At 38.0% G+C, this 23,164-nt stretch overlaps 1 protein-coding gene across 5 annotated transcripts in view; it reads right to left on the bottom strand.

Moving 5' to 3' along the window:
• LOC127938329 (tyrosine-protein kinase fynb) overlaps positions 1 to 12,956 on the bottom strand; it is a 74,435-nt gene extending 61,479 nt beyond the window's left edge. For 4 of the 5 annotated variants that reach the window (XM_052534866.1, XM_052534868.1, XM_052534869.1 and 1 more), the window contains exon 1: positions 12,771 to 12,955. The gene's annotated coding sequence lies outside the window, so the exon portion shown is untranslated. Of the gene's footprint in view, positions 1 to 12,770 lie in introns of all 5 variants that reach the window. The other variant, XM_052534867.1, reaches the window with a different exon arrangement.
• Positions 12,957 to 23,164: the final 10,208 nt, after the last annotated feature.

Raw genomic sequence — 23,164 nt, 5'->3', positions numbered from 1 at the left:
TATGAGGTCAGAAGTGATACCAAATGAGGATTTGTAAAGAACAATGTCTGAGGATTTCAATAGAAGCCAAGAGTAGACTTTGGTTTCCTTTGCTCCTGTTAACAAACATTGGTTTTCCCAAGACTCACAGGAGGATGTGCAACGCTGACATCATATGTCATCCTCCCGGAAACTGCTTCCATATGCAACTGTTGACGCAAGCTACATTAAAGTGATTATTACGTTTTGAATATGGATATTTTTCTTACCAAAATTCATCTATCTACAGCAGTGATTCCCAATCGTGGTACTGGAGAAACCCCCAACACTGCACGTTTTGGTGTCTCTCATATCTGACACACACATTTGATGTCTTGGAGTCTTCACTAATGAACTGAGGAGTTGAATCAGGTGTGTGAATAGGGAGACGTCTAAGGCCCCGTCCACACAGAAATGCGTTTCTGTGAATACGCACAAATTTTTTATCGGATAGGCGTTTCGTCCACAAGGATCCGGCGTTTTCATAAGGTGAAACCGCTATTTTTTGAAACCGGGTCCCAGAGTGGATAAATTTGAAACGCCGTCTTTGCGTTTTCGTCTGGACGGCTAATCCGTATATTTTCTGAAACGATGACGTCATCAGCCCACGTCTCCCCCCTAGTCAGACACCTCTACGTCACGTAACAGCAACAAAAACATGAACAAACACTGAACGATTGTCTTTTTATTAAGTAACATTAACACTGATTAATAAATGTATTGTTCCATGTTCGTTTGTGTACCACGCGCAAGGTTTATGAGCATAGTCCAAGTCTTCTTCTCTGCTTTTAGTGTATCTCTGTAGTCTGGTCTGGCATGTATACTACATCATTATGCGGTTTCGTGTGGACGCGGATATTTCTTGAGACGAGGAAAAAAAAAGATTGGATTGGGGTAAGCTCCGTCTCCGTGTGGACGGGGCCTAAAATGTGCAGTGTTGGGGGTTCTCCAGGACCAAGATTGGGAACCAGTGCGCAACGAGAGGAATTTGTTCACACAGCGGAGCTTTTTATATGGACGGGCGCCATTTATTTAACTTCTTTTGGACTAATGCACTGCAAGACATGCTGAGTGCCATTAAACAGCTTGAAAGATCAGATACAATTTTTAAAACGACTCTGACTGGATTAATCTGAAAGAAGAAAGTCATTTACAGGATGACATGAGGGTGAGTATGCATGGGCTTATTTTCATTTTCAGGTGAACTAACCCCTTAAAAGGTAACAGTTTCGGTTGGCATTAAAATGTTATCACGTAACCATGAACAAATTAAATTAAATTATGGGGGACCAATTCTTACCATGTTGCCTATTAGCACAAATATTTCTAGCTTATTGTTTGTTTATTAGTACTTATAAAGCACATTTTAATGCCTTAATCTGCATGCCCATATTTTAGATACCTTAATCCAACCCTATACCTAAACTTAACAACTACCTTGCTAACTAAAATGAATAAAAAACAACAACAACTAAGCAGCAAATTAGGAGTTCACTGAAGTAAAAGTCATAGTTAATAGTTAGCTTATAATGATAATTTTTAAGTTTGGCCTACATTTTTATTAAAGAATGGCATGCAAGTTGCATATTTTTCTTAAAGTATTGTTTCCTTTTTTTTCTTCTTGTTTGATTAATTCTAACAACACAATAGACAGAAGAAGGTCTGTTTGGTTGCATGTATACTGCAAGGCAGATTAAATGTAACACTTTTTTTCCCCAATTTGTTTACTTGGAGGACAAACTGACTACTGTATGTTTACATAAAATGCACCCTGACTAAGAAATTCATTTAATTTGAGTTGACACACTACGCTACTGCAAATAAAACAATTGTAGTGCCAATACCTGTGACAACCCTAGTAATAACTTTTACATTTACACTTTACATTTATTCATTTAAGTGACACTTTTATCCAAAGCAACTTACAATTGCTATATATGTCAGAGGTCGCACGCCTCTGGAGCAACTAGGGGTTAAGTGTCTTGCTCATGTACACATTGGTGTCTCACAGTGGATTCAAACCCAGGTCTCTCACACCAAAGGCATGTGTCTTATCCACTGCACCAACACCACCCACTTTTATTAATTAAGTTTAAAGTTTAGCATAAATACAGATTTATGGTTATGGTGTTAACCTTAATATGTACATTCTGTACATTGAACGTGCAATACTGAGGTACACAATTTCTAAGGACAGAAACATACATATTTACCCGAATAGTATTTTTACAGTATTTTTTGAACTTCTGGACATATTCTGAAAATGATGTTATTGCATGGACATTATGGACATTAAGGCATTAAGTCATGGACATTAAAGCTGCAGTAGGAAACTTTTGACGCTCTAGCGGTTAATAAACAGAACTGCTTGCGTCTTGTGGTAGAACATCGTAGCCAGAACTACTTCTCTCCGTTTATGTCTATGAAGAATCACAAAGGTACTGGGTTACTCCGCCGCGGTAACCCCGAAGCAATCTAAAATAGTCCGATTATAAACACTTATTATAGGTGCACCCTAGTGATTCAGGACAAGCTAAAAACACGGTTTGGAAAATGGATTCATGGTGTACTCGCTTATTATATAAATTTTTCTACATTTTGAACACAAACTAAGTTACGGACCGCAGCTCTGATTGGTTGATTTCTTACTGGGAGCGGTCAGTAATTGCAAATGACAATAGGACCACTGGGAGGAGCCAGATGAGCTTGATTTTTTCACAGATTATCTGTCTCATATTCTACTGTCAGGACATAATGACAGGTTTAACAAATATGTAAAAAATATATATTTACAAAAGTTACCTACTGCAGCTTTAAGGCTCAAAATACAGAAAAAAAAGTGAATCAAACTGTCATGTTTATTGCAAACTGCCTGAAAAAACAACACCTGACAGTGCAAAAACATGTTTATCTTGGTCAGTGGGACAGCACGCTTCTCTTCTGGCTAAGCATACTTGTGTAAAGTATGTTTCTGGCCTGTGGCCCATTGTTGAGTCTCTCTATGTATTGGCTGATGTTCTCTCTCAAAGAACAGGCATAGGCTGCCTACACAAGGGCAGAAGAGTGCACCGTGGGCTGTGGTGATATGTGATGACCTCAGCAAAGGCTAGCTGTGACGAAAAAGAGTGTGACCCACTTCAGACTTTCCATTGGTCAACCACACACACAGAAAGAACAGCTGGATCAGAAGATGGATACCTAAAAGATCCACTTCCACATCCTAAAACAAAAAGTACCAACATTGTATTTACCCGTCTTTGCTTTTTATACTCTCTGAAGGGTTTGCAAGAAAATTAATCCAATCAAATCCTGGTGGATAAAGTCAAATCTGGCACTATTTGGATGAATGAAATTTAAATGCATTGAGAGTAGCATCTGAGATTTTAGAACTTCTGAACCTATTGACTAACAACCAAAATTGCAGTCTGTTCCTTACAAACACACGATCAATAATTAAACTGTTACTATAATGTCAGTGGCTCAGATGTCGGGAGTAAATGATGACTGCTATGTTTATTATTATACCAACAACAAAACATCTCAATAGCTTATGCCTGTTTCACACATACTCTATCTGCAGTACGTATGCATTGCATATTTTTTTACGCACCCGACCCATGTTAACGGATTCCAGCGTTAACACTGCATGTGGTTGCAGTCCGTATGTGCGTTACAGGAGCGGTGCGTCTACAGCAGTGCAGCGAACATTTATATACCGAGTCTATTTTTGCTGAGCTGCATGTGCTGAATTAAAGTGACAGCGCATTGTTTGCGGTAAAAATTAACATGGATTGACATGGAAATGCAGTCATTTCACAATAAATGTATACTAATTAAAGCGTACTGTGTTTCACACGCAACACATGGGTTTTGGCTAGATTTAAAACAAGAAAAAGAGCAACTTTAGAGAAACAAGGCAATATTATATATGCACTTTTATAGAGGCAGAAAAACAAAAATAATTTAAGACCCGTTGGATTGCGTGTAATAAAGATTTAAATGCAACAGGCACGAGACTCGACGGTTTCTGTCAGTAGGGAGTTTTAACTTTAAATGTTTGTGATATCCTAACAAGAAAAGGATGCTAATGTTGTGTTTAAATGTGTTGCAGCTTGTTCCAGCAACTTATTATAAAAACCTAGCAGTCAAATGCATGAGTAATACGTTGTTTATATTTGAATTTAAATAGGTCTATGAAAGATTGTTACTGTACTAAATAAATACATTTATGCATTTAGCAGACGCTTTTATCCAAAGTAGGGATGTCAAATTTCGATTATTTCCATGATCGATCGTCGTTTAAATTAACGATCAATTAATCGATTAATCGTTAACCATAATACTGCAAAATGCGTCTATTGCAGGCACGCAGTCAGCGGTATGACAGGATGTGCAAAAGCCACATACACACACAAAACGCTTTCTCACTTGAATTAAAGAGGTTTTAGTCTGAATAAAATGCTAGTAGCAGGATTATAAAATAAATAGATGCGATTATGATCATTTGATAAAATGAAGAGAGCGCGCCATACTTTTGAGGTCATTTTACTTTGTTGACAGTTTCCAATCCCGCACGAAGAACGCTGAACGCGCATCTTTAAATGGTTTTGTGGTGCTCGTTGTTGTATTTTAAAGCACAATTGCAATGTTTTCAACTGACATTATTGTATAAAATTATCCGAAATGTGGAGCGCGTGTGACTGCGCTGCACATTAAGTGAACTACATCGGCGCTGCTGCACCAAAACACAGTTGCTCACATTAATTTGATCCTGCTGGATTCTGTCCTAGAAAATGTCAGATTTTTAAAAATCCGGCATACAGCGCATTAGATCGTGACAGTGCATGCGTGCAGACGAGGATGAGCGAGCGCGGCTTTGGCTAGATTTATTTGGAGGTTATTGCTCATGTCTCATTCGGCACAAATCGAAATGTTTCCATATTCGCAATGTATTTGAATGTTAAACTATTGTTTATAATGTAAACTAGGCTTGTAGTTAACACGCATTCGCATATAGACGGAAAAGATGATCCTCTTCATATGAGCAAAAACGTCTTTGGCATAACAGCAGAGTGGACCGGTATACTACGGTCTATTTAAACTGAATGCTCCAGGAATGTGTCGGTCACAGCGCCTATTAATCGCTGTTTTGAATCCAGCAATTATTTATTTAGAAATGATAAGATCTGATTATGACAAGTGTGGTATAAAAGCTTTGTTTATTAGACGAATAATAGGTTAACTGGAAAATGTTAGATCGCGACCATGCTTTTGGAACCCATAGTCTTCATTTACGCGGCTTTGTTCTGGTTTGCCGGTTGATCACGAATTTCCACAAATTCAGTATATTTAGGCATTGTTTCTTTTCCTAAATCTTCATAGTCTAACCCTCTAATTTCCCAGGTTTATTTTATTATCTTTCGCTTTTAATAACTGTTTTCGCATCTCTTACTGTGGTAAACATGGGAAGGGAAATTAAAGATTTCATGAATTAAGAATTCGTTCGATTTATTAATTTGTTCCCTTATTTCACTTAAATCATGGGTTATTTAGGGAACAAAATTAATGAAACATGGACAATTGCCACATTAATAATTCGTAGGAATGAATTAACAAGTTGTAGGAATGAATAGACTACCTGTCCTGTCACTGTGTCCCGCAGCCCTGCAAAGCGCACGATATAAAACAGTTATCTGATGAAATGATTAGTAACTACATTTCTATTGCATTTAATGTTGAAGAACTTTTATGTTGTTTCTATTTTAATGTACTTTAAAGTTTAAATCACATTAAAAGCTTAATTTGTACATTGTGAATGAATGATGATGCTTTTATATATCATCACCGTCACTCACAGCCGCTCGCACGTGTTGAGTGCGCATGAGCCGCACGCAGCCCAACATTGAATCGGTTAACCGACCATCGATAGCTTTAATCGATTGCATCTCTTATCGACAATTAATCGATCATCGATTAATCGTTGACATCCCTAATCCAAAGTGACTTTACAGTGCATTCAGGCTATCAATTTTTACCTATCATGGGTTTCCTGGAAATCGAACCCCCAAACTTTGTTTTGTTTTTAAATGATTTGATATCAAAATAATGGACAAATGTTGTGTTTTGTGGCTTAAACAGCCACAGATCAGTAGCGGACTGCAAACGTGTCCTGTGTGAAAGCACAATGAGTCCTTGCTGCTTCAGCACCACATACGTAACGCACACGGACTGCATACGCACTGCAGATGGATTACGTGTGAAACAGGCGTTAGGCGACAACCCCACACCGGAGTTGACACAATGGCGGACAGCTCACTCAGGCAGGTGTAAGGAATGACAGCCAGTGAATCAACTATCGTGGGAGGGGCCTGTGCAAAACTACGTCATTCTGACAGGAATTTCAGATAAGCCTGATTTCAGAAGGGATTTTAAAATAGTGATAAAAAAACACAAAAAAAAAAAAAAACTGGTTGGATTTTTATCCTTATAGGGTGGATGTGTACACACACTTCCAACACACATTTATGTTCAAACAACAACAAAAGTGAATTTTGCATCTGATGACCCCTTAAAATATATATATAGATTGTTTCTCTTGGTTCATTTCTCTTGGTTCATGTCAAATTAATTTTGATAAATAAGTCGCAGCACCAGCCAAACTATGAAAATACGGTATTATGCATTACTCCCAACACTTCTTGAGCACTATGAAAGATATTACTTTAACCACTGGTGAACAGGTTTGCAGGTCTGTTTAGAATTGGTAGACTCTCCTTATTGCAGGTAAAGTGTACAATCTTTTGATGTTAAAATACCTTCTATCACAGCTTAATATGCAAGTACAGCTAAAACAAGCAATTCACAGGATGATTCTCCTAAAATGTGTTAACTGCAACACTGGCCCAACAAATAGCATGAATTAGGGATGAATTTGTTTGTCTGCCTAATGAAGTCATTATTTAGCTATTCAGGGGTGTGTGTTCCCCAAAATATTCATTAGCCAGCTATAGTTGCAAGTTCCATCGTTACCAACATAGTTTAACAATCCCTTGTTTCCTGAAATCATAGTTCTAAGGAACTTACACACACAAAACCGCAAAGTTGTGTGGTTGGAACTTCAGCTCTCCAACTGTGGTTAGAAGCAATTTCAGTTTCTTTTTAGTATCATATGTGGACTTAAATAGATTGTGCTCTTAAGCAAAATAAGTGAGCTAAACTTCAATATGTATACATATTTCATCCTATATATTTTACTTTAAGAGAATTAAATTATCGTTTTTGAGTTTGCATCTGTGAATAGTGGTCTAGTAACTTGGAAAATAAAAGAGGGATCCCTCAATTTAATTAAACATGTAAAAGCTAAACAAAAGAACAAAAATGCTGATGTAGTTTTGAGGTCTTGTTCATTTTTGACAGCAATAATCTGAATTTTGAACCTATTAATTAGAAGAATTAGTTTTAGGTTTATATGCCAACACAGCAAAAACACAAAATGTTGCCATTTTTTCTGCTCTGTTCCTCAACATGTGAGATTTTACCTGCAGTATTAAGGCAAAGTATCTGACAATTACCTTACATAGTGTAAGTTACATATTCTAGAACACATCTGAAATGCAGGTAGGGCAGTTAAGGCGACGTCTGATGGCATAAGCACGTCTCTATAAGATGAGCCCCATATGTTTGCTCTCAGAACAAATCTGAACAAAACAGGAAGACATGATACTATCTAAAAATAAACAAGATATTTTCACCTCTACAAACCCTCCAGCTTAAAAGGTGCATCCCAGTCAGAACAGCAATATTCCAAACGTTCGTCTGTGTTTTCACGGTTACCTTTCCAGGGTTCAGCAGGTTGAGTCAAGAAGCATTGGGTTAAGTGATTAATACCAGAAAATAAAAGTCAAATATTTAAACAAAATGGAACATGTGAGAAGCAAATGGCTTTTGTGGTTATGGAGAATGTGACTGAATTTCCTGGAAGTGGTTTTGCATGCAAAGCAAAGACTGTGGCAATCTTAACATTTGAAAGGATACTATGGCAAAATGATTACTTTCTTTATTGAAACTGATTTTTTTTCCACACGAATATATGGTTGACCTGAAGAATGAAAGCTCATACACTTGAAAAAATGATGAGCTAAATCACCACTTATCGACACTAGGGTTATGACAATATACTTTGCTCACGAGATGAGTCAAAATACAGATACTTGGTTCTAAGGCTGCACAATGAATCAAATTTCTAATCACAACTACAATTATGGAAGCCACTTTGAATGATTATGTAATTGTGGCATTTACGTAATCGTTCAAAGCGGCAATTAATCATTCAAAGTCCTACTTATGTTATTCTGCACGCATGAGATGCGTTCCTTCTGCATGTTATCTTAAGAGTTTTCCCCATATATTTTATTATTTTATATATATAATTTAAAGAAGCAACAAATCCGATGTAGAGTTGACATTTGAGGCTTAATACTATAGAAAAGCACCAAAAGTTGTTCAGTTAGTGTTTTCAGTTTGTTTAGTTGCATCAAACAATAGTATAAACGTCATTCAATGTAAATTGTGATAACCGTAATCAACAAGTAAGAAATTTTCACTGACAATATACTTTTTATTTACAAATAGTAAAACAATGCAGTTGTATTTAGAAATATTTTAATTAATCTAGGACTGTAACTAATTAATATTTTGGTAATCAAGTAATCTTCTAATTATTTTGACAACTGAATCATTTTGAATTATTGAATTATTATTTAATTGAATTATTTTGAGTAATCTGATATTTTTAGTAACAAACAGACCCAAGTGGAAAAACCAGGCTTTAGTATGACTATTAAGATATAAACTAACAATGAGGCAATAATAACTGGCTCAATAAAATATTAAAACCAATAAATAACAACACTGTTAAAATACTATGTGAACATAACCAACTTAAGTATATTATGTATTATAACAAATACCGGTAAAGGGCGCCAACGGCTTGGTGACGTTTCACTTTACAGCATGATTAAACAATGTTTACATCCATTAAATTTTGATATTTGGCCACATGCAGAAACTTTTATTTTGAAATCGTGATGTACAATACATGGCATAGTGTATTCTCCTGTGTTGGCAAAGGTTTATAAATTATTTACGTTACAAATCTAGTGCGATAATGCACACTGTTTTTTGAGGAACATTAAGCCATTCAAATTCACAGCATATACAGAGGAAGAGTTTAGCCCCTTTCACACATACAGTCTTCACTGGTAAATTACCATTAAGAGATCATATGTGAACAGGACCTTTTCAAAAATCCTGGTAAATTTGTTCTGGCAAACATAATGTTTTATGGAGATGACATGATTACTCTGAGTGGTTTACAAAGTTCCACTGCTTTTTAATTAGCTTTTCTATGCAAATATGCACTAGATGGACATCTTTGACCATTGCGCCTCACAGCTTTTATCGCGCTTTTCCATTGACCAGGGCTTCCTACACAATTGGATACTATATGCACGTCTCGGGTTTATAAGAGCAAATCATACAGATTGGCTAGTAACTTGGCTAGTTAGTTTGGTTTGGTTAAGAGTAAAAGCTGTGCTCCTCTCCTACCATTGTAGGTGAGCTCATTGACTCGATAGTGATATTAAATCAACAAGATTTTTTTTTTTTTTTTTCAGAAGAACTATTTTTTTCCTGCAGCCAAATGCCACACGCCAGATATCTGGCACAGTACCGGAGAACTTTAAGCCCTGAAATCATGATGGCATCAACAAAATGGTGCATGAGATTACCAATAAAATGACATGAACTTATGGAGAGCAAAGAGCTGGGAGTTGAAATACATTTTTTAAATCAACATAACTGAAGTGACAAATGATTAGTCATGAATGAATGTCCTTTATTTAGTTATTACAGATAACTCCAGAAACATGATTTTGTTAAATCCAGACATGCTGTGACTGAATCACTGAGAAAGGAGTTGAACTCAAGAAACAGATAAATCAGACACATGGTTCACGTATTTTGTGAGCAAATTCCTTCCAATTATCTAACTAAAAAGAATGTTTTGTTCACACACTCTAATTTTCTCATGATTGTCTCGGATAAGAAAATAAAATGCAGTGGATATAAATTTTTTCAATGAATATTTTTTTTTTTGTTGTTGTTGTTGTTTGTTCTTCTCAAACAAACCATATGCACGGAATATAGTGCATGGGTAATTTGGTCTATTTTTATGGTGTTATTAAGGAGTTTCGATCCCAAATAATTGTATTTGCGTTTAGAACTTAATGGAACACACTGGCCATCCGTCCAGGGATTTGTTTCCCTGCTTAACGCCTGTGAGAGTGGGATAGGATCCAGCATCCCAGCTACCCTACATAGGGCAAGCAGTTTCGAAAATGACTGTAAGGATGTTGATGGAAACGATCTCTTTTCTATTTGCAGATCATATTTACAGCCTGTGGGGGCAAGGTGAATGGCAGAGAAATGAGTGTACAATTTTTATGAGTAAACTATTTTTTTTTTTTTTTACATACTACCTTCTTTTAAAGTGAAGAGAAAAAGTCAGAGAAAGACAGTATGTTTGTGATTTCCACCAACCCCGAAAGAGATGCCACACATCCCACAAAGTCTACTTGATTTTTCCAGATGGAACAGTTAGTGTGTATGACATGTACTGTAGGAGGATTATTGTGTGTTGCTGTGTGAAGGTTCATGAGTGCATCCGATAATAATGAAATAATGAATAAAACAAAGAAAGAATCAAGACTACACACTGCCTGGCAGACACACAGATGGGCTGCTTACCTAGACAGTAGGGCTGCACGATAAATCGCATGCGATATTTAATGCGCATCTTGTCAGTAAAGCCGATTCTGTATTCAGCTGTAAATCTCCATCACCTGCACTTTTTCACATGGAGCAGCTTTTACTACACAGGACCGTTGTTCACTGACAAGCTGCGCAAAACATGCACAACATATGATTGTTGTTTTGCACAGCTTGTCAGTGAACAATGGCTCTGGGATCATGCACCAAAAAATGCTGTCTAGGTAGGCTATTTATGTTTTGTGAAAGAGCTATAGAACATTCAAAGAGATCTGAATCAATGTTGCATTATAATAAAGAAATTAACACCCATTTTAGATTTGAATGTGTGCACAACTAATGAATGCTTTGACTTGAAGTAAAGTGCACAAATAGCAGTAAATAAATCAGTACATGTTAACAAATTGAAAATGTTAGAAAGTTCTTACTAAGTTTACTCCGATAGCTATTTCTCTCCAAAGGCTAAATTAAAAATTGAAAGCAATGCTTCTGTACATCAGTTGTAGAACCATTAAAGGCAAGTATGTCACAGATCAAAGAAAAAGACTTCTAAAACTGGGTCAGTGCATTTAATAAACATGAACCAGGACATGTTATTGATCCCTAATCCGTTTATTTGTATATCTAGATTTTGGGCACTGAATACATTCTGAGTCAGATGAGCACATGATGCTCAAAACTGCTGTCTAGATAGGCTCACTTTTAAGACACAGCCACAGTCTTGAGCCTCAGTATCACAGTTGAACCATCTGCTTTCAGCACCCAATGAAATAGTTATGACATATTCGCTTTTGAAACTGGGAAGGATTATATGGTGCCAGAGTGTTTAGTCAAATGTCATAAGAAGCTCAGTTGATTAGTTAAAAAAATCTCTATCCAAAGTGCCCGTTGAAACTGCATACTGTATTTTCAGAGGATCATGCACCAAATAAACAACTGCCATAAAGATTAATTAGAATTCAAGCAGGGACAATTTACAGATAATTTAACTGGACAAAATGTACTACACCAATGCATACAAAATTATTTGTTTGTGGTGTTCCAGACAGGCTGACCAATAGATGAGAATTGTTCAGCGAGCCTTTTTAAAAATTGGGCCAGTAGGTGGTTGACAAGCGTATTTTATACTCTTTTGATGTATAAGTTCAAGAACCGTTTAATGAAGTTTAATTAGTTCGCAATTAAACACGTATTCACTCAGGAGAGAAAGTACACCAAGACCACTGCTTGAAAACATGCAGCATCTGATCCTTTTCTGCCTTTTGTTTGGAACTATTTTTGTTGGAGTTGTGATAATAGACAAAGTAACTGTGTCTAAAAGTTAGTCAAGTTACATCTTATTTATCAGCTGTTTAAAATCAGTATCACATTGTACTATTGTACTGTGCTCCTAATATTCACACTACTGTCATGCTAATATTCAGTACAAGCGACTGTTACTGATATGATATTGCTTGCACACATACACACACACACAGAGAGAGAGAGAGAGAGAGAGAGAGAGAGAGATTTAATTTTTAAAAACATAACTCGTAAATATGACCCAGTTGACGCAGTTTAAGCAGTATCCGTTAATAAAGAAATGTTGGGCTGCAGGATATGGTTTGAGCTGAAGTGAAGGATGCGGACTTCAGGTTTATGCCGACACAGCAGCATACCTGAGGTCAGGAGCGTAATTAAATACCGACTGCATCTACAAATATCAGTAACAGTAAAGACAACATTGTTTCTGCAGTGTTACAATCACTGCATGTAACAAAAATCACAACTGCAGAATCCCAGTTTTGCGCAAATCCCATCACACAGACTAGTTATTACTATATGTTTATATGTAAAGAATGAGGGCGTGTATTGCAATGCAATGGATTTTAAGCACGCTTCCATTTCTTTTAAACTACAATAATCAACACAAATAATGCACTTACCCAGATAACAGCCTATAGGCCTGCCTTTATGTTTTCCATGGTACACAAACCAATCACAAAGATATCCGTGATGGTGCAAAGAATTACCGGCGATCAGGGAACGGCTAGTAAATAGCGTTTTCAGCAGGATATTATTCACTGCTCCGAGCGGCTGGCTGATGATGGCGCAGCGGCAGCATAATGAAATTCAATGGCGCTGCGTTTTAACTGACAGCTCCTTTAACCAATAGAATGGTCTGGATCGCGAGCTTAGGCATTTCATTGGCTGAGACGCTTGTCAATCAGCCCCCATCCCGGGGCTTTGTAAACGGTAGGCGAAGGACTGAACACGGGGGGCGACTGTATGTGTTGGTTTAATGACTCCTCACTTAAGAGTTTCATGGCAGTCGGAGAGCGTTCAAAAAGTTACAGTGAATGGCGGTTCGAAACCGCTCCATCCACGAAGAAGTTCCATCAAACGAGTTCAGCTCTTTGCCACAAAATCCTAGTATATCTGTGTTTATGCATTGATGACTAAACTTCCATCAAGTTAAAACTGGAGTCACTCTCTCCTCTCTCTCTCTTCCTTTGCACGCCCATAGAGGCCACTTTTACTTTACACGTCCGGGGCTTCTAGAACAGCGCAGTTTCCTTAGTAAAGTAACTTTTTAATGGAACATGCATGCTGAATATTTGTATTATGTTGTAAGTTTTATATATTAAAAAAAAGTAAAGCGGCGAGGCTGTGCTATTAGTTTATCACTCCACTATTTCTAATTCTCTTTAGTCTATATTCACAATTCACCGTAAAGCATGCTTCTTTTAAAATATATTAATTATACTTATTCGGGAAAACAGCTGTGTGCTTTAAGTTAAAGTAATAGACAGATTAAGATGTGTCTATGTTAACAATAATGCTTGGCTCAATGCTTCCATCTGTCGACCAGTCATCATATTGTACTCACAATGAATAATAGGTTTTCCTAAAAGGTGATCTTGTGGTCACACTGTTCAGGTGAACCATCGCAGTCAATTAACAGGTTCAAGTTCAAACTTGATGGATTATGTGCAATGTTCATAAATATAATAATGTGATCGTTACAGAAATGATAGAAACAGAAATGCTATAAGGTTAGGGTTTAAGTTAGAAGTATTTCATCATTATAGGCAATCAGCACTATAATTGACAGGAGTAATGTTTACCAATGACCAGTTGTAAATCTTCATCTCCTATGAGATGGGATACTGGTGGATACCAAAGCAATGATTGTTGTGGAATATAGTGATTTTGGACAAACAAAAGCTATTAAATGTCACTAGATAAGGGGAACATTATCAGTAAATATAATATAAACCTGACAGATGTAGTCACTATGACCTCTCATTGTATTGAGTCTATTCCTGTTTTGTCTTTTTCTTTCTTTCTTTCTTTCTTTCTTTCTTTCTTTCTTTCTTTCTTTTTTGTAAAACTCTCAAATAAATTACATTAAACATTTATGTTATTTAGTTAACTGTTAAAAGCTCATAGGTTTCGTTCACTCCATTTGCTAAATCGAGCGCACAATTTACTATTTTGTTCTCTCGATTTATACATTTGTGTGCACGATATAGCAAATTGAGGGAAAGAATTAGCCAGCTGTGTGCACAATTTATAAATCGAGGGAACGAAATAGTAAATCGTGCACACAATTTAGCCTGCTACTTTTTCCATGTGTGGGGCTACATATTAAATAGTTAATTAATTAAATAAGTAATTGCCTCATTATCTCACAATACAGACTTTTGTTCTTGCAATTCTAGATTTATACATCACAGTTCGGACTTTGTTTCTGGCATTTTTTAAATAAACAGAACTACAAGATATTAACATAGAATTCTGACTTATTCTTAGTTCACATCTTACAATTTTTTTATTGTTGTTGTTTGATTTTTGCTTTGTTTTGTTTACCATAGATTTTTTTATTCTGTGGTGAAAATTGAGTATAGAGTATACAGTCTCTGCATAAAGTAACGTTTCTGTAATTGGCACTACATATGCCAAAATGAGGAAGAAAAAAAAAAAACTATTACTCTTATTTCTTAATGTACAGTATGAGGAAGTGTGACCTTGGAGAACTTTAACCAGATCTAGGCTTAACAGTTCTTGGCTACGCACCTGGTGCCTCTCACATCAAGATATACTTTGTTTATTAACTGCTGAATACCTAATTTAAGGAAAGCAGGTTCATAGAAATACACCAAAAGATGAACTAAACAGAGACGTGCTTTCAGTAAAAAAATTAAATAAGACACTTTATTAGTAAATGGTACAATTAAAAGAGCCACACGGTCATAGTAGAGGTACAATAGTTGCAACCAAAAGAATAGACAGAATCTTAAGACTATGTATGGAACAGCCACTACCACAATGGTCCGACAGGAGCACTAGACAATAGCCACAACAAAACTAAAAAAGAAAGAAAAGAAAATATAAAAGGTACAGCTATCAATACACTTAATTTAGGCAAGGCAAAGCAGCAGGATCAATCTGCCTCCATGTAACATACGAGATGGCCAGTGGAAAAGGAGCCCTTGTGCCAATCTTCACAATCCTACATAAGTTACACACAACAGATTTAATACATTTCTATCAAGGGTTAACAATTAACACAGCCATGCATTGTCAGGACAACACAAACTCATTTTGCATGTTTTCAAAGCTAGTATACTGGCTAACACACTGGTTCTACCCATAACAAACGTTTACCTTTTAGATGCAGGTGCCTTGCCCAAGACCTGTGTGCAAATATGCTTAAACTACAAAGCATGTCCAAGAATGACACCCATGTAATAATGCAGTAAAATGAAATACCTTCAGTAGTACACCGAACGACTACCCAGAAGTGTCTGGCAATCGGTCCAACACCTATTTTCCAATGACCCAGTGTTAAAAGAACAATACTAAATGCTTAGCCTGCTACATCGTATAGATATCTACAAATACCTTGATTACATGAAGGAGCCACACATCCAAACCGCAACAAAACTGTAGACCAGGGAATCTCTCTTATGCAAACAGTGAAGACTGTTATATAGCATCCAGCCTGGCTGCTAATTAATTTTTAATCTTTTTCTAGAAAATGTTTTATGCTTTATTAATTCAATGCCGCAAGAACATGAGATATTACAAATTCACATAATCAAATTACCATTAGCTGCCATAGAAAAAAGAGCGAGAGAGAAAGAGAGGAAAAAAGTTACATACATTTTAATGATTTCAGAGCATTACATGTTTTCAGTGCTTTTTTGTTTTCTGTTTGTTCCAAGAGATTTATATATAATTTGAAGTCATTTATAAAATGTACACAATTTGTTTTACATTGAGCCCACTTTTTCTTATTTTCAAAAAAAAAAAAAAAAAAATACAATTGTAAGATATATTGTTCTTTACTATTCAAATTTTTCTGTCTAAAAAATGACATCAAATATACAAATTTCTATCATACCTTCAATTTTTCTGTTAATATAATTCCCAATCTTTCCAAACTAATCTTAAGTAAATACAATGAAAAAAAGGTGTAAGATAGTTTATTTTTCTTGACCACAAAATTCACAAGTATGTGAAATATTAAGCTTAAATATTTCCAAAACATGTTTAGCAGGATACATTCTATGGAGTATTTTATAAGACACTTCATTTATTTTGTTATTGATACAAAACTTATTTGGCAGTTTCCACGCTTTAACCCACAAGATATTACCAAATAAAGATTACCAAGAAAATCTTGCTGCAGGTAAGGACACAGAACAAAGAGCATTTCTTATTGCTACACTGTTGTTTTAAAACATCAGTATTTTCAATGAAAATGTTACCAAAACGATTAACCAAACTGATTTCTTCTAAGTTACAGGTTTTTAAAAGTAAAATCACACTCTTTGGAATTGCATCAAAAACAATCCCAAATTCTCTTGGTTTAACTGGTAATTGGAATTTCTGAAGAAATTCAGTATACGATAACATGTATCCATGGGAATTAACTAACTTTCCTACTAAAAGAATACCTTCCTTCAACCAAGTATGATAGAATAAAGATTTGTTTTTAAATAATATGCCCTTGTTGTTGCATATGAAATAGCTGTGGGGTGAAAAATTGTGCTCGTAGACCAATTTCCATGGTAACGGCTTGTCTGTGAAAACCGACCAATTTAACAGGAATTTTGTCAACAGAAAAATTACATTTCAACAAAAAGTCTATGCCTCCAAGAGTATTAAATATATAATTGTGGAATGCATTCCAAGGACTTTCTCTATTCTTCATAAACTCTATCAACCATTTAATTTTAAAAGTGTCATTGAGAGTATTATAATCTAAGTCCCCCTTGCTCTTCAGGATTACAAATTACCTTTTTTAAATAATGTTTTTTTTTTCCTCCAAATAAAATTATAAAGAATCTGATCTAGATCTTTAATAATCTTGGGAGGCACATCTAATGATAATGACGTATAAACAGATCTAGATATACCTTCCGCCTTTGACAATAAAACCCTCCTAAATATTGAGATGTCCCTCAATAACCACAAATTAAATTTCTTTTTTAGTTTTTTCAATAATTGGTTCAAAGTTTAACTGACTCCTTTGTTTTTCATTTTTACAAATTATTACACCTAAATATGTTAATTTATGTTTAACTGGAATATTTTCTATTTCTGAAGAGGAGAATCTTTAAGGGGAAATAATACAGAAATATCTAAATTCATTTTAAGACCTGACACACAAGTGAATTCCTCAATGTATCTTATTATTTTTGGTACTTCAAATTTGTTTTTCAAAAACACTGCAGTGTTTTTGTGACGATCGTGTATAGGAAACACAAGGAGAGGGTAGATCCAATTGCAAGTATGATTTTAATAACAAAAAGGGTAATACAAAATAAACAGTCCAGGGAGACAAACAAAACAAAAGAGGAAACGGAATGGGAAACTCGGAGGAACGAGAAGGCAGGGGTAAGTCTCGGGAGACGAGAACATATCACACAAGGGTAAGGACTCCATACAAACAACAGAGAAGGACAGCTATTTATAAGGAGGCCAACGACAAAAAAGGATTGGCTGCACCTGTGCGATTAATTGGAGTGCAATTACTGTGAAGACAGGACCAGACTAGAGGAATTAAAGTGCCTATGGTGAAGTGCCTAAGGAGAAGTGAGCTCACTAGGGAACACCCAGGAAAACAGAGACTGACAGCGTGACATTACGCCATCCCCTACGGAGCAGCTGCCAGATGCTCCACCTGAAACCCAGGAAAAACCCAACAGATAAAGTTTGGCGGCGGACTAGGGGGAGGGACGGAGGGTCAGAAAACATAGTATACAAAGACAGGAGAACCAGATAGAATGGGACAACATAGACAAGAGAACCAAGTAGAATGGGGAAACAGAGACAAACAACCAGGTGGAATGGGAAGACAAAGACAGGACAACCAGGTAAAATGGAAGGACAGAGACAGGAGAACCAGGTACAATGGAAAGACAGAGACAAGAGAAGTGTAACACAAAACAAGGAGTCCAGGAGGGTGGTGGACCGGCGGAGGATCAGGGGGAGGGACGGAGGGCCAGGTCCAAAGAAGGAAACAGACAGAGAAAAAAACCAAAAGAAAACAAAAAACACAAAAACATGGGTCCATGAAGGACATCACGTGATGCCCACCCGGGCGGAGCAGTGGACCATCACCACCATGTGGTCACGGCAGAAGCCCCCCCAGGGCGGAGCGGAAGACCACCACGTCCTCGTGGTCGAGGCCGGAGTCCCCCAGGGCGGAGCGGAAGACCACCACGTCCTTGTGGTCAGCCCAACCGGAGGACGAAGATCACCGGTGACTTGACTCAGTCCTCGAAGATCACCGGTGACTAGCCTTGTCTCTGGAAAGTCCATGGTACCTATTCCTGACTCTGGAAGGTCATCAGTGACTAGCCCTGACTCTGGAAAGTTCGCTGGAACCTGACTCGCCTAAGAAAGCCACGTTTCTAGCATTTGTAAAAACTGCATTTTTCCATCTCAGAAATATATCTAAATTACGGCCTATGCTCTCAATGTCAAATGCAGAAATGTTAATCCATGCATTTATGACTTCAAGGTTAGATTATTGTAATGCTTTATTGGGTGGTTGCTCTGCACGCTTAGTAAACAAACTACAGCTAGTCCAAAATGCAGCAGCAAAAGTTCTTACTAGAACCAGGAAGTATGACCACATTAGCCCGGTCCTGTCATCGCTGCACTGGCTCCCTATCAAACATCGTATAGATTTTAAAATATTGCTTATTACTTATAAAGCCCTGCATGGTTTAGCACCTCAGTATTTGAATGAGCTCCCTTTTACATTATACTCCTCTACGTCCGCTACGTTCTCAAAACTCAGGCAATTTGATAATACCTAGAATATCAAAATCAACTGCGGGCGGCAGGTTCTTTTCCTATTTGGTGCCTAAACTCTGAAATAACCTACCTAACATTGTTCGGGAGGCAGACACACTCTTGCAGTTTAAATCTAGATTAAAGACCCATCTCTTTAACCTGGCATACACATAACATACTAATATGCTTTTAACATCCAAATCTGTTAAAGGATTTTTAGGCTGCATTAATAAGTTAAACCAGAACCGGAAACACTTCATATAACATGTACCTTCTACATCATTAGAAGAATGGCATCTACGCTAATATTTTTCTGTTTCTCTCTTGTTCCGAGGTCACCGTGGCCACCAGATCCAGTCTGTATCCAGACCAGAGGGTCACTGCAGTCATCCGGATCCAGTACATACTGTATCCAGACATGATGGTGGATCAGCACCTAGAAAGGACCTCTACTGCCCTGAAAGACAGCGGAGACCAGGACAACTAGAGCCCCAGATACAGATCTCCTGTAAATACCTTGTCTCAGAGGACCACCAGGACAAGACCACAGGAAACAGCTGATTCTTCTGCACAATCTGACTTTGCTGCAGCCTGGAATTGAACTACTGGTTTCGTCTGGTCAGAGGAGAACTGGCCCCCCAACTGAGCCTGGTTTCTCCCAAGGTTTTTTTCTCCATTCTGTCACTGATGGAGTTTCGGTTCCTTGCCGCTGTTGCCTCTGGCTTGCTTAGTTGGGGTCACTTCATCTACAGCGATATCATTGACTTGATTGCAAATAAATGCACAGACACTATTTAAACTGAACAGAGATGACATAACTGAATTCAATACAGCTGATTCTTCTGCACAATCTGACTTTGCTGCAGCCTGGAATTGAACTACTGGGTTCGTCTGGTCAGAGGAGAACTGGCCCCCCAACTGAGCCTGGTTTCTCCCAAGGCTTTTTTCTCCATTCTGTCACCGATGGAGTTTCGGTTCCTTGCCGCTGTCACCTCTGGCTTGCTTAGTTGGGGTCACTTCATCTACAGCGATATCATTGTCTTGATTGCAAATAAATGCAAAGACACTATTTAAACTGAACAGAGATGACATAACTGAATTCCATGATGAACTGCCTTTAACTATCATTTTGCATTATTGACACACTGTTTTCCAAATGAATGTTGTTCAGTGCTTTGATGCAATGTATTTTATTTAAAGCCCTAAATAAATAAAGGTGATTGATTGATTGAGAGTTCACTTGACCTCAAGTCAACTAACTCAACTCTGGAAAGTCAATGGGCACCTGACTTGACTTGGGAAGGTCAACAGGAATCTGACCTGACTCTGGACTGCCTGTGGAGACGTGAGGCGCCTCGGCTTCGGGCATCGCCTCTGGAACGGCCTCGGGCACCGCCTCAGTCACCGCATCGGGAACGGCCTCGGGCACCGCCTCGGCCTCCGGAACAGCATCGGGCACCGCTTCGGGAATGCCCTCGGGCACCGCCTCTGCCTCCGGAACAGCAACGTACACTGCCTTGGCATCGGGCACCACCTCGGCCTCCGGAACAGCATCGGGCACCGGCTCGGCCTCTGGAACAGCATCGGGCACGGCCTCGAATTCCGGAACAGCAACGGACACTGCCTCGGCATCGGGCACCACCTCAGCCTCCGGAACAGCATTGGGCACCTCCTCGGGAACGGCCTCGGGCACCGCCTCGGCCTCCGGAACAGCATCGGGCACCGCCTCGGTATCGGGCACCACCTCGGCCACCGGAACAGCATCGGGCACTGCCTCGGCCTCCGGAACAGCATCGTGAGCGGCATCGGGCTGTACAAATCACTGTACAAATATGTTTGTTTTTTGTTTTTTCAGATCATAAATTACCTTCTCATGTGGTTTTCAGACTGCAGGCACTAAAGGCTTTTAGTCTGAGAGCACACTGTTTTAGTGTCACACAGATGGGACGGCTGCAGCTGCTGTCACACACTCATTGAAATGCCAGCTGTAGTCTTGAGTCCTTGGATAGTGTTTTATGATATGTATGCACGTTTGCTTGCAAATGGCAGCTAATTACAAAACAATCTATGGCTCCTGGACACAGTACCTTGATTCCAAGACTGCTACAATTTATTTTAACAATTTCCACAAAACCTCATATATAGGTTAGCCAGCTACTTTACCTTGGTGACTTGTAAATCAGCAAAATTTTTACCAATATTTGACAAAAATCTAAGTCTTTAAAAGATTTAAAAATATAATAATAATAATAATAATAATAATAATAATAATAATACATTTTTATAGATTTTAAAGATTTAACATTTTAAACCGAGAAAGACTGTCTTTAAGGCTGACATAGTATTTATAGCCATATAAACTGGCTCTGTTGAGGTTGGTGTTCACGCAGAGTCTCCAAACAACCATTCCTGATGAAAAATCATTTTCATGTAATTTCCAAATTTTCTTTTTTCCAGGAAAGTGCGCTCTTAGAAGAATATAAAAAAAGTTATAAAGCTAAAATAAGTTGATCTCCTGGGTTTACATGTGATGTCCAGCGTTGCATTTCCATTACGAACAACACATTTGGCACCAAATTTCTCTTCTTTGAATTGAAATTGTAAATAATTGTTCCAGTGGTGTTAATGTTGAAAGCTGTTGTGTGAACAAGTTGGTTGGTCATCTTGCTTGGTTCCTGTGGCACTAGAACTGATTCATTACTTCCTGAGGAATTCGGCTCTCGTGTTTCAAACATCGCTTTGATAGACTCTTTAATTTGTCTGGTTCGACTCATTTCTGTTACATATATCCCCCTTTCGATCGGCGAGGTGTTTAGGTGAAGACATCGTCGATCGCTGGAGAAACAAAGGCAGAAGAAGCAGACAAACACAGCAAACAGCAAGACAACACCTCCATGACAGTTACTGTACTGGTGCAGGCATCAGGTTATTTAGGTACACGTGGTTAAGTTCAATTAGTCAATGTAGTTTAGCACACTGAGGATAGTTTAGATCGTCTTGGAAATTGTTTTTATTTTGATTCATCAATCAAATTTGTGGTTAACTTTGTTTGGTTCTTCTAGGTTGTCTTACTTTACACGTTTACCATTAGTTTTCTAGTAATTTCATTTTCAATTCAATGAATTGACCTATCATGAATGGAGCTCTCTAGCTTCCATACAGTTTAGAGTGGCTGGCGGATATTAGGTGTTGCGAGTCAATCCTAACATCAGACCTTCGACCCTCGCAGGGTGTTTAGGCGTTTCACCTACTCAGGAAAGAGGGGAAGGAGAAGGATAGGTAAAAGAAGAACAAAACAAAACAAGGTTGCTGTGGGTTTTCCTAGCATGGGTTACAACTACTATTGAGCTAGGATGTCAGGTGCAGCTAGTGTGTCATGAACCTTAACTTAGTGTCAGGTGTTCTACCTATTGTGAGGATGGCTGCACGTTTCTTCATGGTGGGTATGTGCAACTTTGTTACACTAAAAGTTGGATATTCTACCCATGTTCTTGTGCATACTCAGCACTGTGTTTGAGTGTTTGCTGAGGTGGGTTTTGTTGTCGCTTACCCACACGAGTTGCTCTTGGATGAGTCAGGTGATTACCTTTGGATATCTGGTTAGGTTTCCAGATGTTCTTATCCTTTTGGTTTCTTGAGAAGTGTGGCTGGTCCCATGGATTTATCCAGCAATTGGGCTGAAAGCGGTCGTGGATATGGGCGTCACGTTCTCTGTGCTCTTGATGGAAGACTCTGGTGTTGTGATGCCACTGGGTGTCGTCCAGTGCAAGGCTTGAGTCTTTGTTGACAGAGTTCAAGAGTGTGGATGTTTTGTTACCTTTCTTTGAGGCCAACTTCTGTTTGTTATAGGCCTTCTGTGTAAGGTCACGCAACTGTTGGATGGTCATGGAGTTCGGATAGGCCATGACACCTAGATGGTGACTGACTCCAGGGTGCAGATTCTTTAGGAAGAGGGTTTTGAAGTTCACATCCTCTTCAAGGTCAGGTTGGTTGTGTGCACCAAACTAGGCTTGACGGAGTCGGT

Source organism: Carassius gibelio, chromosome A20, assembly GCF_023724105.1.
Source record: "Carassius gibelio isolate Cgi1373 ecotype wild population from Czech Republic chromosome A20, carGib1.2-hapl.c, whole genome shotgun sequence".
Taxonomy (NCBI): Eukaryota; Metazoa; Chordata; class Actinopteri; order Cypriniformes; family Cyprinidae; genus Carassius; species Carassius gibelio.
The sequence above is the reverse complement of the archived record's forward strand: the minus strand, read 5'-3'. Positions and strand labels throughout refer to the sequence as shown.